This window comes from Rhamphochromis sp. 'chilingali' (assembly GCF_963969265.1).
Source record: "Rhamphochromis sp. 'chilingali' genome assembly, chromosome: 9".
Taxonomy (NCBI): domain Eukaryota; kingdom Metazoa; phylum Chordata; class Actinopteri; order Cichliformes; family Cichlidae; genus Rhamphochromis; species Rhamphochromis sp. 'chilingali'.
Window position 1 is genome coordinate 2,390,346 of NC_137936.1, and position 15,474 is coordinate 2,405,819.

At 42.0% G+C, this 15,474-nt stretch overlaps 1 protein-coding gene and 1 long non-coding RNA gene across 3 annotated transcripts in view; one reads left to right on the forward strand and one right to left on the reverse strand.

Annotated features, from left to right (window-relative positions):
* LOC308402256 (calcium-dependent secretion activator 1-like) overlaps window positions 1-15,474 on the reverse strand; it is a 336,790-nt gene that overhangs the window by 286,189 nt on the left and 35,127 nt on the right. The window lies entirely within an intron of this gene.
* Window positions 7,628-13,605, forward strand: LOC308402894. The gene is made up of 2 exons (XR_013972824.1): window positions 7,628-9,225; window positions 12,869-13,605. It is a non-coding gene; the product is annotated as an uncharacterized lncRNA (long non-coding RNA).

The following is a 15,474-nucleotide window of genomic DNA, read 5'->3' on the forward strand; positions in this document are numbered from 1 at the left end:
CTCTACTCCCTCTACACTTCAGACTGTGTGGCCACCCATGGCTCCAACACCATCCAACACTTAGCAGATCTGGGATCAGATAGAGAAGGATGGGCAGAAATTCTTTCCTAGCTGACCAGTTACAATGACCCTTCATTTGACACTCATGTACAGCATATCTGAGGATAGGTAGGCTCCTTCACCTGCTGTTTTGAATTTTGTTTAAAAACACTCTTTTACTACCTGGCCTTTGACCAGGAGATGACTGTGATCTTACTTTTAATGTACTCTTTTATTGTTTCATTTCTACAGCTCTTTTATGTTCTGTACCCTCTGGCCTGTGTTTCTTTTTATGTTTGGTGTTATTGTACAGCCCTTTCATCAGTCCTGTGACTGTTTTTAAAAGTGCTTTAAAAAGTGCTTTCCTTACAGGAAAGTCAGTGGCAGAGATTAGCTCCTCTTCATCTCAACTTCAAAGTTTTGTGGAACTTTGAACTTTGTAATTCATGCCTGAAGAGAAAACCACCAGAGTCTCATGACCATCATCACAACTACCTGTCTTTTTAACCTTAGACTTCGTGTATCTTGAGACTTGAACCCATGACTATTTACATCCTATTGGTGATGGACAAATGTACATGTTTGGCACAAGCTTATGCAACAAAAAACAATTCTGCAAAAACAGCAGTGGAGAAACTCTTCAATCACTTTGACCCACTGCCCTCCCGTTGGCGCCTCAGGGCAATCAGGTCCCATGCCTCCAGACTCACAAATGGCTTCTTCCCCTGGATCATTTGAACAAACACTCTCACCACACCCCACCAAACAATCTGAGCCATGGTCTGAGTAACCCCATCAGTCAGGCCACTCACACATGGACTCTAAGACAAATTCTTTTGCACTACGTCCAAGCACTTTGCAACCTATCCTTAAATGCGTGCCTTTTCTATTGTGTGCCTTTGTCTTGTTTTGTATATTTCCCTCTTGTTTGTATACATTTCTCCTGTTTGGTATTTATATTTTATTTCTGCACAGTTGGTGTGGAGCACCCACAAATTTGGTTATTCTAATCTCTGAACTTCAGATTCCCATCAAGAATCTGTACACCAATAGAGACTTTGGGGAAAATGGCAGAAAAATCTATTTTTAAAAAGATAGCCAGTTGAAGCAACGAATTGATTATCCAAGCTCAACGGCTGCGCTTGTAATTGCTAAAGGTTGTTATGGTCCTGGGACCCTGATCTTACCCTAATCAAGCTGTATTTGAAAAAAAAGTGTGAAAGACCCACAAACAAACACAAAAAGGAAAGAGAGCAAAGGTAGGCAAAGCATCACAAAGGAGAATACCACACCTTTGGTGGGGATTATTAGTGAAGGTAAATTCGATTCTTTTTACTGAATCGAGTTTGAATGAGTCACTCACCAAAATGAATAAGGTTTTTTGAGTTATTTGAGTCACTGAGTCAGTTACCCAGAGAGTGCAAAAAATGTACCTTTTCACTCAAACTTAATTTGTTTCCCTTTTCATATAAATCCTAACACTACCATCCCCCAGGCTTCTACCTTTCTACCTATAAAACCCGAGAGCAGCCAAATGGCTGGTAGGCTTTTAGCTAGGCTTTAGCTTCAGCCAAGTGGAAGCTAAATTGGCTAGTCATTCACATGTAAATTGGGTCGTTATCTGGGAATTCTGGAGGGAGGGGAGTGGGGGTGTGTGATTGAGGGCGTGGGGGAGCTGCTAAAAGCTGTGCACTTCCTTTTGTGTTTCATCTTGATGCATTCTCAATCATCCAGGGAAATAAATCTCCAAAAGTCACCAACTTGGAGTGTTTCAGTTTGCCATCTTAGGGAGAAATCAACACACATGGGTGTATGTCCTTTGTTGCTGAGATTTATTGATAAAAACAGTACAAAAAACCAACCATTTGTACACATATTTACAAATAATAATAAAAAGTGAGTGAGTACAATTCAACATTTTCAGCAATCACTCACAATCCTGGCACTGCCATGGTATCTGTAGTCTGCATTTACCACATGTGTATCTTTTGCAGTGAACACATCGCACAGTGGCATGATTGTTCTTGCAGTTGTGTTTGACCTGACACGTGGCTCTTTTTCCAGGGCTCGGTGTGGAGGGTTGTGTCCGAAGCAACTGTTCTTTTCTTGCCTTCTTCCCAGCTACATGAGAGCGAGCCAACTCTGTTGCAAGCGCCACCAGGAAGTCCACCCGTCTTTCCTTCGTCCCGGTGCATGCTTGATACAGCACATGTGCATTCAGTGCTGCCATGTCAATCATGTTATAAAACACGGCGACTGGCCAGCGCCGTGTTCCTTTGCGGACAGTGTACTCCCGAACCATCTGGTCCATCACATCCACGCCACACTTTGTTTTGTTGTAAAGGGTGACAGTGTTTGGCTTCCTTTTGGTGGTGTTATCAGTCTGAACCACGCTGTGCATGCTGCTAAGAATATAGACTGTCTTCTTCCGTTTGGCCGCATACGCCGTCAGCGTGGCAGCAGAGGTTGAAAACACCTAAGAAATAAGATAAATTGCTATTTCCATAGCCCTTTTACACACAATGAAACACATAAACATAGAACCACAAAAGACCTGTAACATACCTGAGTGGTGAATTCATTGCGATCTGTCTGTCTAGTGGATTGAGGAATTTCCCTGCGAATCCTGTTGACTGTGCCGAGGATGGTGGTTTTCCGTCTAAGAAGTTTTTGTGCAAGTGAAAGCGATGTGAAAAAATTGTCCATGGTAACATTTCTGCCCTTGTCTAGGAATGGTTCCATCAGCCTCATTACTACATTTTCAGAAAGTCTCTCCCCAGTGGGACGATTGGGGTCCTTGCCAAGATATGGGAAGACATTGCAAATGTACTTGGATTTTAGGTCGCAGGCCACCCAAAACTTGATCCCAAACTTGTCAGGTTTACTTGCAATATACTGCAGGAAACAGCACCGAGTCTTTGATGGGAAAAGCTGTTCATCAACGGTGATATGTAGACCAGGGTTGTAGCATGTGATGCAGTTGGTGACAAATGATCCCCACACACTGGAAATTGCAGCAAACTTGTCAGTCTTTGCTCGATCACAGCGGGTGGACTTGTCATCAAAGCGTAGGTGTTGCATGATGTTTTGGAAGCGGTTTCGTGCCATAGTTCCAATGATCTGTGGGTTTCCCAGGTTTGCTGACCAGCAGTCATTTACAGATGGAACCCTGTAAACCCCCCGCAAGATCACAATTGCAATAAATGCCATTAGTTCAGGGAGGTCCATGAACCAATGAACATGCTCCATGCACCACTCAGCAGGCCATTTGTAAATATGTGTACAAATGGTTGGTTTTTTGTACTGTTTTTATCAATAAAGCTCAGCAACAAAGGACATACACCCATGTGTGTTGATTTCTCCCTAAGATGGCAAACTGAAACACTCCAAGTTGGTGACTTTTGGAGATTTATTTCCCTGGATGATTGAGAATGCATCAAGATGAAACACAAAAGGAAGTGCACAGCTTTTAGCAGCTCCCCACGCCCTCAATCACACACCCCCACTCCCCTCCCTCCAGAATTCCCAGATAACGACCCAATTTACATATGAATGACTAGCCAATTTAGCTTCCACTTGGCTGAAGCTAAAGCCTAGCTAAAAGCCATTTGGCTGCTCTCCGGGTTTTAAAGGTAGAAAAAGCCAAATGGCGATCCGTGGGGGTTTAAGTGTAATGCTAAGATAAGTGATTAAAAAAGAAAAACAACTATTTTTATAGAGCAAAAAAGAGCCAAAAAATTAAGATTTCTTAAGGGAACATTTATTTATTTTTTATTTTATTTTATTAGTAAATGCTCCTTAACACTGGTTGCCAAACAAGAAGAAGAAGAAGAAGCAGTGAGCCAGTAGGGAGGGGGTGAGTGAGTGCGTGAGTGATTCGTTCATGCTACGAGGGTTAACGTGGAGTAACCCCAATGTGCTGTTAGCATGTTAGCAGAGCGATGCTACTGTGAACCGAGGAGCTGTTGTCTTGATGTGAGCTTCTACTCAGGGTTTTTTTCTTCCAGTTCAGAGCAGAAATGTTTTTGTTAAGAAACTGGCTGTTGTTTTTTTCCACACAATTTTAATTATAAGCTAGATATATTTCTACTAACGAAATGAGTTTTCTAACAGCAACAGGGTTGAGTCAGTGAATGAGTCAGTAGGGCTTGTGAATCATGATTCACGAGTCAGTAAAGTGATTTTCAAGTATTGAACGATTCATTCATGATTCGCACATCACTAGGGATTATAGTTAAAGACTTCAGGAATCCAAAATCGGTAAGGAATATTACATAAGTGTTAAAATATTTCTATTTATAATTGTTAATTTATCCAATTGCAGTCGTTTCCATGAAATCTGGAGACTTTGTTAGCAAATGCATGACATTCTTTAAAGGTAATCACAATAATTTGCTCAACCCCTTTAACCCTTAGGAGAGCCTCCAGGTGGTGCTACTTTTTTATTTTCTGCAAGGGTGCAATGCTACTGAAATGTGTCTGTCGCAATTATTGTTGGATAAGCAGCTGTTTTCAGCAGCTGTGAACACACCCCGTCTGGGCCTGCTGTGTTCCTGGGCCGTTGCCTCCTCAGTTCTCTCCTCACTTGGTCTATAGTTATGCAGGGAGGGTTCTATGGGGAGGAGCATTCAGGGGGAGTATCAAATGAGGGTGTTGTGCACTACACCTACAGGACACCTACAGTGAGTCCTGGGTCTGACTGGGCCCTCCTCCCAGTAGGACACCCCTGAAATACCTCACCTAGGAGGAGTCCAGGAGGCATCCTAGTCAGATGCCACTAGAGATGGACCGATCCGATATTACCAGAGGTGGGACCAAGTCATTGTTTTGCAAGTCTCAAGTAAGTCTCAAGTCTTTATCCTCAAGTCTCAAGTCAAGTCTCAAGTAATGTCAGGCAAGTCAGAGTCGAGTCTCAAGTCACTGGTGTAAAAGTCCGAGTCAAGTCACAAGTCTGAAACTTTGAATTTCAAGTCCTTTCGAGTCTTTAAAAAAAAAAAAACGAAAAAATAATGTTGCAGTTATGCTAAATGTAAATATTAGACCATGTAATTTTAAATCTGTGTTTTTCTCAACACATGACAAAATAGTGAACTTAGAAAATATACACAAATTGTGAAATTGCACCTCTTTAAAATGCAGCTCAATTAAACCTAGCTCCAAGAATAATTTTCACCGACAGTTCTGAGATAAGCTGCATGTTATTCTTGGATGCGGTTGTAGGACCAGCTTTAAAATCGCATGACAAAAATATCATACACATTAAAAAAAACTGTATCACCAACGTAGCCTGGACAACATTTGCTAGTTAGATGAAGTCAGCTATCTCATCTTAGCATATTTATATGCATATTTATAATTATACGGTTCTTGGAGTGAGTGCATACACTCATGAAGTTTAGTAACTTCAGGTCACTGCAACAAGCCCAGGTACAGTTTACCGACGGATGGGTGCAGGACCTTGAAATGCACCGTGTAGAACGAAAGACCATCGTACGTATCATAAGTTTACCAGTCTCACAAATTGTTGTCATAAATACACATTCCTTAACCGTTTATTAATAGGACATTTGAGCTCAACGGTAATTAATTAGTAGTGGAAATAATTTCTGGTAGCGTTACAGAAATGTAGCAGTGACAACAATATTGTATGCTGTAATCACCGCGCGGATAGGAGGCGGCTGGCTTGACCGCGGCTCACAAATGACGGCTCACTTTACCGCAGTCTGTAATCGCACTGGGCAATTAGTGATACAAAAAACCTGTTTTATCCTGTGAATAAAAGTATATGTTTTTGTCAATGTACCATAATAACAGAAGCGAAACGCAATATTGTGTCAGGACAATTCACTATTTATGCACAATAAATAAAGGAGCATAGCGCGACAATTTCTGTTCAGCGCCAGACTTGCTTGTAACCTATATCACCAATTATGTTATGAAAATGACGTATTAACTACTAAAAAACACTGACCTTCGTGTAAATGCTTGGAGCAGACTAACCTGTGAGCTGGAGTGTTCTGGGACGTTATATTTGGTCTTTGAATGGCTGCAATCCAGGCCATCCGTCGCGTCTTTGTTACTTCGGAAACATGGCTTGAACAATTTCTCTTCAACGACGTAATCCGATAACAACCGATCTCTTTACCCGTCGGCTTCCCGTGGCTGTCATGCGACCGGCTATTGCAGTTAATAATACAACGGCTTCTTGACATTTTTGTGTTTCTTTTCATCGCTGTTTAACTGATTTTAATTGAAAGCCTGCGTGCGCTAGTACCGCTTGCCACGAGTTCCCAGAATCCTTTGCGGTTCTACCCGTGAATGACGTCACATTTTCAATCTCTATATAATATGCATGTTAAATTTTATATTTGGGGTAAAATATCAAGTCTTTTCAAGTAAACCGGTTCAAGTCCAATTCAAGTCCCAAGTCATTGGTGTAAAAGTCCAAGTCAAGTCACAAGTCTTAGAACATTTTTTCAAGTCAAGTCTAAAGTCATAAAATTAATGACTCGAGTCTGACTCGAGTCCAAGTCATGTGACTCGAGTCCACACCTCTGGATATTACGTATCGGTATCGGCCCGATACTGACCTAAATTACTGGATCGGATATCGGAGAAAAATAAAAAATGTAATCCGATCCATTAAATATCACGAAAGCACCTCACAAAACTTGCAACAGGCCGTAACTCGCCTCAGAACGTTAGCACGTCGGAGCAGTATGCATCACGTGATAGAGCGGCTGTGGCATGCGGGACCTGTCGGTGGTCTGGATAGCATGTGGAGCTTCGCTAGCAACCCGGCATTTCATCTCCGACAAAGTTATCCCCGAGAGAAGTAAAGCAAGTGTGTAAGTCCATCTCTGAATGTTTGTAAAGCATTCCTGCGTTAAGCTTAACGAGCGACTGCCTCTTCTTGCTGCTACTTCAATCATGAAACTGCTTAATGATCAGCTGATCGGCTTTTCTGTCGCGAGTCCGTCTCTCTTGTTTGTTTTTGGCCCACTTTGCACCAGAAAGAGGAAACCAGTGGATAAACAACAGCAGCACGTTTAAGCTTGATAAGCTGTTGTTAGAATTTATTTAATATTACTTTCTACACCAGGATCTTTTTCTACGTAGCTGACGCTGGTAACTGTGCAGGGGCGGATCTAGCAAAGTTTAGCCAGGGGGGCCGATAGGGCATTAACAGGGAAAAGGGGGCACAAAGACATACTTTTCTTTCTTATTCTCATTTAAAATGTCTAGCTTTTAATAAATAATTATCTGACACCCAAAGTTTTAATTTGATGTAAAAGGAATAGAAGTCAATTACTGTATATAGTGACTATTAAGTCTAATATATATACCCTAGTAAGGGTATATATATTAGACCCTAGTAAACAAAACTGAAGTAATAGTCTTTGGCGCCAAAGAAAAACGATTACAGGTCACCAGAGAACTTCAATCTATACATCTAAAAACCACAAACCAGGCGAGAAATTTGGGTGTCGTGATGGATGCAGACCTAAACTTAGAAAAACACATTAAGACAATAACAAAGTCAGCTTACTATCACCTCAAGAATATTTCAAGGATAAAAGATCTGATGTCTCAACAGGACCTGGAAAAACTAGTCCATGCATTCATCTTTAGTAGGCTTGATTACTGTAACAGCATCTTTACAGGTCTACCTAAAAAATCAGTCAGACAACTACAGCTCATTCAGAACTCTGCTGCTCGAGTCCTCACTAAGACCAAAAAAGTGGACCACATCAGTCCAGCTCTGAGGTCTTTACACTGGCTGCCTGTCCGTCAGAGGATAGACTTTAAAGTTCTGATGCTGGCCTATAAAGCTCTGAATGGTTTAGGACCAAAATACATCAGTGACCTCCTGACCCAGTATGAACCATCCAGATCCCTCAGGTCATCTGGATCCGGTCTTTTATCAGTTCCCAGAGTCAGAACCAGACACGGAGAAGCTGCATTCAGCTTTTATGCTCCTTATATCTGGAACAAACTCCCAGAAAGCCTCAGATCAGCTGAAACACTCAGTTTATTTAAATCCAGGTTGAAGACTCACCTGTTCTCAGCTGCATTTGAATAAAGCACCAAATCCACACTTTTAAGCTTAAATTTCAAAACTTACACTAACTACTGATCTTATCTATTTCTGATTTTATCTGTTTTGATTTTATATACTGTTTTGTTTGTTTGTTAAGCTTAAATTTCAAAACTTACATTAACTACTGATTTTATCTACTGTTCTGATTTTATCTGTTTTGATTTTATATACTGTTTTGTTTGTTTGTTTGTTTGTTTGTTTGTTTGTTTGTTTGTTTGTTTGTTTGTTAAGTGGGTTTAGAGCTCTGGGTAGCTCCCCAGCTGGGTCTAGACTGGGTCTAGAGAGTATTTTAAATTCAGGGAATTTAAAATAGAAAGTAGCTCGTCCACAGGACTGGTAGCTCCCCTTACGATAAGGGTTCTGTGATATTATTCTGTTATCATATGTTACCTTATATATGTAATCAAAAGTAGTTGAAGTATGATACTGCTGTAGATCATATTATACCCTTTAACATAGAGTGTGTGATCAGTATGTAGTCTTAGTTTGCATTATACTTCTGACCTAAAAGAGTGTGAAAATCATTACATCTATTGGATTGATCTGTATTACTCGACACTGTTGAATGTGTTACACTGTTTCTTGACATTTCATACTGCTGAATCATGAAGAGAATGTTGTGTGCAGAGGACCTTGTGCCGATAATAGAAGAGACAGACCACATTCCACACCCCCACCTTACAGAAAGCAGAGAAAGACAGGGAGCCGAGGTCATAACTTAGGCGCTGTAACAGAGAAAGAATGTGATGTTTTGGCTTTTACGACTAGATGGGGGCCACTAGAGACTATAAAAAGCTGAGCAACCCGTCACCATTTTGAGACTGCTGCGACCCTCTTCAGGCATGTCTCCCCATCATGATGGTCCTTATGCTCTTAAGTGTTGAATTGTATGGAAATAAATGATTGTTGATTGAGCATAAATACACCGAGTATTGTCCTTCCTTCAGCCCAAAGATTCAAATTGGGAGATTTCAACAACTTGGTGCCGTGTGACCCGGATCTTTGGTGTGCTGAGGAGGGGCAGATTTGGCCTTTGGTGAGATCGTGAGGCGAGGTGAACAGAGGACCGGTCCAAATATAAAAAGGTAAGCACAGCCTGTTGTATTATAAATACCAAATGTGCATATTGGGCTTTCCAAATTAATCTGTTCACTGAGTTACACGTATTTTCACAGTAAATTTGTCGGTGTCTGGTTTTTGGCGCGAGATACTAACAACATAAGTTGAGGCTGAATTCCAGTGTGTTAAATAAACTGCTTCTACCGAGAAACTAATAAGATACTACGTTGAGCTAGTTGCAGCCACTTTACCTTCCACATTTAATTTTGTCTAATACTGGCTTCTGTAGCAATAATACATTAGAATTTCTTCTGAAGACGCGGCCATTAGTTCAGTACATTGAAGTCGAGGTTTTGAAGTTGTTTATGGTGTCGGTAAAGTCCTGGCTATGAAATAGAAGTTGATTTAAGGAAAAGCAGATGCTGGCTCACGGTGCAGTTGAACACTGGCAACGCGGAAGCGAAACACGTCCGTAGGTTTGGTTTATGATACGGCCGTGTTTCGGTGGTACGGCCGTGGAGTGCAGTAGTGGTTGGTGCTGGTTTCAGTACGTTGAATAGAGGTTTGACGGTGGTTTGTGGCGTCAGTCGAGTCTCAAGGGCTGCGGTCATAAAACAAAGTAAAATTTTACTTGCCAAGAAGTACATCAGAATCAGAATCAGAATCAGAATACTTTATTGATCCCTGGGGGAAATTATTTTTTGTTACAGTGCTCCATTTTAAACCAACATTAAGACAAGACAGACAATACACTAACTAAGAATAGTACAATATATACATATATATATACATACATACATACATAAGTCACTCATAAATAAATAGTTGGAAAAGAAACATGTGTAGTTGTAGCAGCAAACAGTGTGTTAAGTGGATGCGTTGTACAGGGAGATGGCCACAGGCAGGAATGATTTCCTGTGTCGTTCAGTGGTGCTTTTCGGTAATCTCAGTCTCTCACTGAACGAGCTCCTGTGACTGACCAACATGTCATGGAGTGGGTGGGAGGTGTTATCCAACATTGTCTTTATCTTGGACAGCATCCGCCTCTCCGATACCACCTTGAGGGAGTCCAGCTCCATCCCCACAACATTGCTGGCCTTACGGATTAGTTTATTAAGTCTGTTGGCATCTGCAACCCTCAGCCTGCTCCCCCAGCATGCAACAGCATAGAGGATCGCACTGGCCACAACAGACTCATAGAAAATCCTCAGCATTTTCTGGCAGATGTTGAAGGACCTCAGTCGCCTCAAAAAATAGAGACGACTCTGGCCCTTCCTGTAAAGTGCTGTGGTGTTTTTAGCCCAGTCCAGTTTATTGTCAATGTGTACTCCAAGGTATTTATAGTCCTCCACAATGTCAACACTGACCCCCTGAATTGAAACAGGGGTCAAGTGTTTCCTGGTCTTCCTGAAGTCCACGATCAGTTCCTTGGTCTTTGCCACGTTGAGCTGCAGATGATTCTGCTCACACCACGTGACAAAGGAGTCGACCACAGCCCGGTACTCTGTCTCATCATCCCTGCTGATGCATCCAACCACCGCAGAGTCATCAGAAAACTTCTGAAGATGGAGGTCTCTGTGCAGTGGCTGAAGTCTGTGGTGTAGAGGGTGAAGAGGAAGGGGGAGAGGACAGTCCCCTGTGGTGCCCCTGTGTTGCTGATCACCTTGTCAGACACACACTGTGGGAGACGTACATATTGTGGTCTTCCTGTCAGGTAATCAACAATCCAGGACACCAGAGAAGCATCCACCTGCATCGCTGCTAACTTATCACCCAGGAGGGTCGGCCTGATGGTGTTGAAAGCACTGGAAAAGTCAAAAAACATGACCCTCACAGTGCTCGCACAGTGCTCGCACATAGAGCAAAACCTGGTTTATGGTATCAGTATAACTTCAGGGGACGCAGGCATCACTTTTATGATGCGACTTTGCCCCGTTGTGGCGGCCATAAGCGCAGAGAAAGGGGTATTTTGGTCTATGGTGCAGTGTGCTTTAAGAAGATCTAATAGTTGAGCTCAGAGGTTTCTGTGTAAAATTCCCGCTGAGGAAAAGTGTTGTGTGTGTGTGTGTGAAGGCGCGCTCTGAGTGAGTGTGTGCGAAGCTGCGAAGCGCGCTCTGGGTGCTGTCTTGTGTGTAAAGCGCGCTCTAGGTGTTGTTTTGAGTGTGAGTGAGGCGCGCTCTGAATGTGTTTTTTGTGAGTGTGAAGCGTGAACACAGTGACAGTGACGGTTGATGTGTTTGATTAGGAGGACGCTAGAGCAAAGACACATTTTAGGATCAAAGGTTGATGCCTAGTGTACCTGTGGAAATAATTTTGTTCAAGGTGTGGCGACCCTCCTGGTCGTGGACGCGCGGCCAGGCCCAGCGGCGTCTGGATGCCAAGGTGGCAACTTGGGAACTGAGGACTCCCGCATTAGCTACGGAAATAACACTGGAACGGCCGTGTAATCACGGGTTCACATTTATTCCGGACTAGAACAAGACACATTTTGCGAACAAAGGTTGAGTCTAGATTAGTAAAGAAATATAAAAAGGTTGAATTCCTCGTTTCAGTGGTTGAAATTGTTGTGTGCCTGTCCCCTGACGAGTGTGAAATTAAATAAAGAGGGAATTTGGAGCCACATAGAGATAGACGGGCATAATTGGGTGTATTACTCTGTGGTGTAATAAAAATAAAAAAATAAAAAAAGAGAGATAGTAAGAGGTGTGTAGTGGAGAATTATGACGCTGTCAAGGTAGGCGTGTTGCCTGCTTATCTGTTTAACAGTGATGAAAATGAAATTAAAATAAATCTCTTAGTGTGTTAATACAGGAAGCTGCGGACCTGGACCAACTGCCCCCACAAGCACAGCGGCCGAAGCAAAATTATAGGTAATGGGAACCACACCCAGCACGAATCAGCAGCTGTGAAACAGACAGCAGCAAGGAGAGAATTAGAGGAGGAATTAAGAGAAGTTTTAACACATAAAATTGGGGCCAACGGACTTGTGGAGGTTGGGAAGGCGTCCGGAGCATCACAACAAAAAGGTGAAACAAAAACACACACAAGCAGAGAAATCTGAGAGAAAGGCTCCTTTTAAGGTAACGCCTAGTTTGAGAAAAGATAAAATTAACCTGCCTGCCTACAAATGCACATACACGCAATGAAGAAACAGCTTACACTCATGAACACGTGAAGATTTTCCAGCAAGGCTAAAGCAGCGAAACTTAACATACACCTGTTGTTAAAGGATAAATACATTACTGACAAATAAACTCTCTGGGTTGCAGGACAACAATTTAACTTCAAAGAAAAAGACACTGGTCTGACCAACCAGTGAAGACATGACAAATTTAGGGGTTAAAAGATTCAAATTGTGACATGTTTTCTGCTGATTGATTGATACAAGTGATTACTGATGAAAGAAAATTTCTTTTTGGGCTTTTAAACATGATATTAAGAATTTTAACAGGTGCATGTTGTCCTGTCAACTTGGTGGGTTAGGAGTTGATTATATCGGGAGAGAAAAAACAAAAAAAAGGGGGGAGAGAAGGCTGACACAGGGCCTGGTCCCGGTGTTTCTCCCCTCTCGTTGTAATACAGCCAACACAACATCATTTTCCTGTTCGTTTGCTTTTGTTTTTTGTCTGTTTTTGTTTTTTGTTTTTCTCTATACATATTTAATTACAGGCTGCTTTGCCGGCCCTGAAAGCCGAGGCTGACTGGACTCCTGCTCTCCCCCATACGTGACCCTGACCAAATGCTGCAACAGCTGGACCCACAACAACGACCTGAAAATGTCAACAGTGCTGCAGGAATGTGATCTCATGCAGCCGAGACGGAGAGCACTAAACCTAAGGCCCGTTTCACTACACGGGGGAAAATTCCCAGACTACATCAGCTGACAGAGCTGTGACAAGACGCCCGCCAAGCCCGAATGAAAAGTAAGGCCGAGCAAAACAATGCTGACCTTGATAACTCTGCATTAACACTGGGCAGGACAGTGATGGACCAACACGGATGATCGGGCAGCAAAAAGGGCGTGACCGGGACAGGAGGAGTAACTGAGGTCAGAAGGCACCTCAGAATGGACAAAAAAACACAGAAGAAGATGCAGGTTTCACCTGCGGTGAGCATGGACATTGGAGAAAGGACTGCCCCAATTGGGGTCAGAACCAGGACGGACTGAACTTTGAGCAGCAGCAGCAGCAATGGTCGCAAACAAACTGAAAAGGAGGAGGGCAGGCCCCCAGGGCATGCTTCAGGCCGTGGTTTACCCAGAACACCAGAACAGGAAAGTGATGAACACAAACACCCACACAAACACACACATCTACATGCACTGACTCAGAATGAAGAGAAACAAACACACACACACACACACACACACACACACACACACACACACACACGTCTACAAACACACAGATTCAGAATGAAGTGAAATACACACATGAATACATGTGCACTCGTTGATTGAGTGAGAAATGACACACACACACACACACACACACACACACACACGCTGATGCAATGAAGAATGCTTTGCTTATGCTGATATGCAAAATGCTGCACACAAACATCCCAATGCATAATTTTTATGAGGAGCCATTGATTACTTAGAATGTGTTATATGTCACTCAGAGGGCATTTATGTAGATTTTAGGAATAAGGTCTAAAACAGTTTGGTTATGAAAACAATGTCTGTGCGTGATGTCTGTTTATGGCTCAAGGCCTTGACTGAATTCTTTGCTGTGCTTCACACAGCCCTGATGAGGAACAGTGGCACAGAGTGAAAAATGATGAATTAATAGTGTAAGTTTAGGTTGGAGTACGGCATTTTATGTGATTGAGTTTTAATTCAAGGAGGAACAAAAGGTGTTACGGCACCTGAGGTTCTCATTCCCACACAATATTGTCCCGGCAGGAAGCAAAATGTTCCTGTGAATTTCTGGTTGATTGTTTGGTTTTGTTTAGCGCTAGCTTGATTTTATCAGTGAGCTTTGGCTTGTGTTCTTTCTCGTAAGCGAGAGAGGATAGTTTTATGCTTGGACATGTCTGCAACGGGCCCTAGTTTGTGTTATTGTTGTTAGTGTTTTGTTGGTTATGTCTGTTTTCGTTTTGTTACAGTGCACTGAGATAAGAAAATCTGAGAGGTGTGATCCACCGGTGGTGATATGTTGATATTTTGTGAGTTTATGATTTAACAATCAGCTCTTTAAACCAGGCCTGAAAGATTGAGATTTAAAGCGCTATAAAATATTATTACTGTAAACAGTTGCAAAGTGTGCTTCTCCATGATTGTAATTGGCTTGGGAGAAATTCACTTATAGGGAACACTGAGAAGTTCTGAGTCTAAAAGGATTGCACCGAGTCAATCCGGCCCAAAAAACAACAAGGAATTGTTTTCCTTTAAAATGATGACGTCATCTTGCTGGTGATGGAGGCTCGAATAGGTTGCGCGTGAGACTCCATTATCAGCAACATCTGGTATGAATGTGTGTGGAGGTATGCATGTGACTGGACTGTGATGGACTGACGACTAAAAGTTTTGACTGACTTGATACTGAGACAATGACTGCACCCACTTTAGGATTAGTAAATGCCAATAAACAATTCACCCAGCCGGCAAGAGAAGGGTGGATGCTTCGCTTCGTTTTGTTTTTTCAGGAGCAGGAGGATAAGAGAGACTGGAGGAGGAGACTGGAGCTTCGCATAAGTATGAACTGCAGACTTAACACTTTGGTTGCTAATTCTGAGTTACTGATGTTTGCATTAAGAAAACTGTGCTATATTAACTGTGTTTTGATTAAGGTATCATGTGATATTATTGGGAATGCCAAATGCTACATGGAGGAAAACTATTGATATCACTCATGACTGGAATATGTTACTATTAACCATAGCAGGCCCCTGTAAAAAGTCAATTAAATTTTATAGAGGAAAATCGCCAAAACTTTAACAATACCTATGAATGACTTGCCACATTCAGAATAGAGATATGCAATAATGAACATTGGTCCACGTGATTTAGGTTCTCACTTGAAATAGTAAGTTATTAAATGTAGAATATAATTGACAGGGACATTTGATAGGATGTGGTACTGCAAAAGAACAAGAGCAAAGTAGATAAAGAAAATATTGTGTTTAGTTTGGATAAATTCAAATTAAAATGTACCATTACACTCAGAGGATCAATATGAAATAAAACATATGCAAAATTTGTATGAAGTACATGACTGATAACTGTTCTGTCCTGAGCTTTTGTTTCTATAGCACCCACTTGACCACACCAA